Below are 3631 nucleotides of genomic sequence, written 5' to 3'. Positions count from 1 at the left end.
ATTAACACTATATGAGGAATTATGTATACCTACTAATATTAGGCTTTAAAGTCTATAACCAAACAAAAGGGGAAACAGGTTTCTTCCAGACCAGAAGGAATCTGTTGCATGTAGATTAAGCAGTGTGAAACAAGAACAACGGGAGCTACATTTGCATGTAAAATTGAAACAGGTTGATGGGGGGATGGGAACTCAACATGGTGCCAACACATTGGGAACAAAACAACAGGAATGCATTTCAAAGGACAACAAGGAAATCACCCCATTATCCATTTCACTGAGGAACAATGTTGGTGGAAAGGAGTGATTCATGAAAGAATGGATCCTGCAGCTCTGCAGAAAGACTTTGAGGGTGAGAAACTGCTTTAGGTAAGGGCTGTAGTCTACTAAATCAGTCTCTAGAAAGTGCATTATACTTTTGTTTTGTGGGTAACAATTTCTGTTTCCATTATTCTCACTCAAAACTCACTTGAATCTGTTCTTTGTTAATAAACTCATATTTATTTTCACTATCGATTACAGTACTGTGGTGATATAGAGGACCTGAAACCTGAGTTGTAACACTCCAGCTATGTGTATTGCCTCTTTGAGAGCCAACTTACCTGGTAAAACCTGTGAGTGTCCCAGTGACAGGGACTGGACGCTACAGGGGAACACTCTTCAAACAGGGTTCAGGATTGGATTGTACCTACTGTTAACCTGCAAAGCAAAACAGAACTGTCAGAGTCCTGAGAAAAGTGTACGAGAGCTACCGCTAGACTCCCTCATGCTGGAGGCGGGGGGAGGGGGTGCGGGGGGGCGCGGAATACAAATTGAACCACAATCTGGGTGCCTGGAGGAAGCCTCACACCTACTTTATAGTAATCTGATCTAGACCACATTTCCCTAGTTTGCTTATAGGAATGTCATGTGGAACTGTCAAAAGCCTTACTAAAATCAAGATATCTCATCTATTACTCCCCCCCATCCGCTATGCTGAGGCCATCTGCTATACTATTATGTGTTTAGCATAATATCCCAAGGGAAACATAAGCAAGTGAGACACAAAAATGGTTTACAGCAATGTGAAAAAATATGAAATTAAAATTCATTGTGGTTTTTATTTTCAGAGACAGTTGCCTAAGCAGCTGATGGTAAACCTGAGCAAAATTATTAATTTCCACTATTATAATTTGTATTACAGTAGCAGCCCTATTGTGCTAGGCTCTGTAGAGATATAGGAAGACAGTCTCTGTGTCCAAAAACCAACTGCAGATATTTTAAGTGGATCTCATTTGACATATTTGTATCACTTTTTATTATTTGACTCACTAGCCTGTACTTTACTGGAAAACATAGTATAGAAATGTACAGGATACTTTCTTGCAAATAATATGTATTTCAGAGATTGTTTTCCCTTTTTGCAAGGGGGGTGTGCTCTCTGCTAAACCCATAGGAAAAACAAGGTTTTCCCAGTTCAAGCACATCCATCCATAACAGCTTTACGGAAGGGCTAAAACCTCCCATCAGATCTGCAGGACAGATCTCAGATAAGCAGCTGAAATGAAGGATTATCTTGACTATGACATGGAAATGTTTACTTCGATAATTTAAATGTCTGTGTTGGCTTCACATTATTTGTCATTGTGCACACGACTCTCCAGAAGGGGACTAAGGACGTGATACAGAAACACTTACTCCCAGGAGAAATCCATATTCACTCAAGTAATTCTATTGACTCCAGTAGCAATATTTGCACAAGTAAGGTTTACTCATGTGAGTAAAGGTTGGAGAATCAGAAACGTAGTGTTACCCAAAAGGACTGTTTTTAGGCCAACACGCTACAAATTTGGATTATATTCTGACATTGATTAAAACAAAAGGCGAATGACATTCCCCTCTTTAGGTGGAATATGTGATACACAACAGATTCCTCCGTGGATAGAAATATAAGCAGTAAATAAAGTGTCATTTAACCTAGAATAATGCAGGTTAAAATATTTGAACATAGTATTCTGAAAGCCCAGGAGGAAGGATTCTTGGAAAGCATTAATTCAGAGAAAGAGAGAGAGACCTGAAATAATAGCAAATTAGAGATTATTTTATAATAGCAGAAAGGTAATGGCAAAAAATGCCAATGCCACGTTATGATTCAGGGAATGCAGGGATTATCTACACTTTCCCCCACAACTACAATGAAACATTTGGTGCTTATTTTGGAACAGGTTACTAATGTCATTAATTGTCAAACCTATTTGCCACCAGCTCTGTGAAATATGTTCTTTGCTCGTCAGCCTCTGAGTATCCTTTAGTGAGGCAGTACGCTCACTCTTCACGCAGAATGCTGCCTATAAAACTTGGAATGTTATTCTTGTTACCCGTAATTGGGCCAGCTAGTAAGCTTAGGGAGGACTAATGACCCACCAGAGTTTGGCAGAAAGCAACATGTTTATTATACTGATAGCTAAGCTCAAAAGAAAGCAGCGGGGCACACTCACACTCGCATACTCACGCTCCCAGGACAGGCATGGCACTGAAGATGTCAGGATCCTTCAAGGTAAGTGTCTCACAGCGCAGCGATGGATGGTGCGATGAAGGTAAGTCTTCCAGAAGCACGATGAAATGCAATGCGGCGAACCACTGGCCAGGCACTCCGGGCGAAGGGCCTTTACGGGAGGTACAATCTTGTGAGCGCACTCCTGAGCACATGGCCCCTTCCCCTTTTAAGGACCTGCTTCTCATGGCCTGCGACTAGAGATGACTTGGCTGCGTCTGGTTGGTCACACTCCACCTTGGACAGTATCCATGAAGTGTCCATGCATTGGCTGTGTCAGCGCTGCCTAATTAGAGTCCCAGACACCTTGTCTACCTGGGAGCAATTCTGATCTTTCAGCTGTTCAAGCAGCCCATTCATCCCACAAGCATTCCAGGAGCGAGGGGAAGGGGGAAAGCCACTTCACAGGTATTCAAAGAGGGAAAGGAGACAAAGGGGGGAAGGGAGGGCGGGAAAGGTGTAACAGACCTTTTGAACATACAGGTTATACAGAGCATACAGATCACTGGTGCTCCTACAACAATTCTCATGTGAAATTCCTTACGTGCCAGAACCCTCACCTCATGAAGTAACTAACCCATCTAATCAGAAGACTTCCCTGATGCATCATTATCTGCTCTAAAACATATTTCTAAAATGTAGTATTACAAACACCACAAATATTTTCTATGTGTCAAACATCAAATATAGCCTTTTATAAGCCCATTCAGCATACTTTTCAAAAATCAGCATCTGTTCATGATACTATGGTTTTGCTTTACATTAGAAAATACTTATTGCTATCTTATCACATTGTACTAGGTATCATACAAATACAGAATAAAGTATAAGACACCCAGAATTGCTTACATTCTATTTAAGACAGGATGCATTAAACACGTAAAAGGTCCATTTTGTTGATGAGGAGACATATCCAGACTGACACAGTGATCAACCACTTAACACTGGGTAGGCCTCATCCTGAGTAGATCATCCCTAGGCCTCACAGATACATGAGGTAGGGTTACCATATGTCCGGGAAAATCCGGACGTATGGTAACCCTACTGGATGGAGCGTGGGAGTCCCGGGGGGCCTGTCTGGGGGTGGGGGTGTGAATA

The sequence above is a fragment of the Trachemys scripta genome, chromosome 11 (genome assembly GCF_013100865.1).
Source record: "Trachemys scripta elegans isolate TJP31775 chromosome 11, CAS_Tse_1.0, whole genome shotgun sequence".
NCBI classification, from domain to species: domain Eukaryota; kingdom Metazoa; phylum Chordata; order Testudines; family Emydidae; genus Trachemys; species Trachemys scripta.
The sequence above is the reverse complement of the archived record's forward strand: the minus strand, read 5'-3'. Positions refer to the sequence as shown.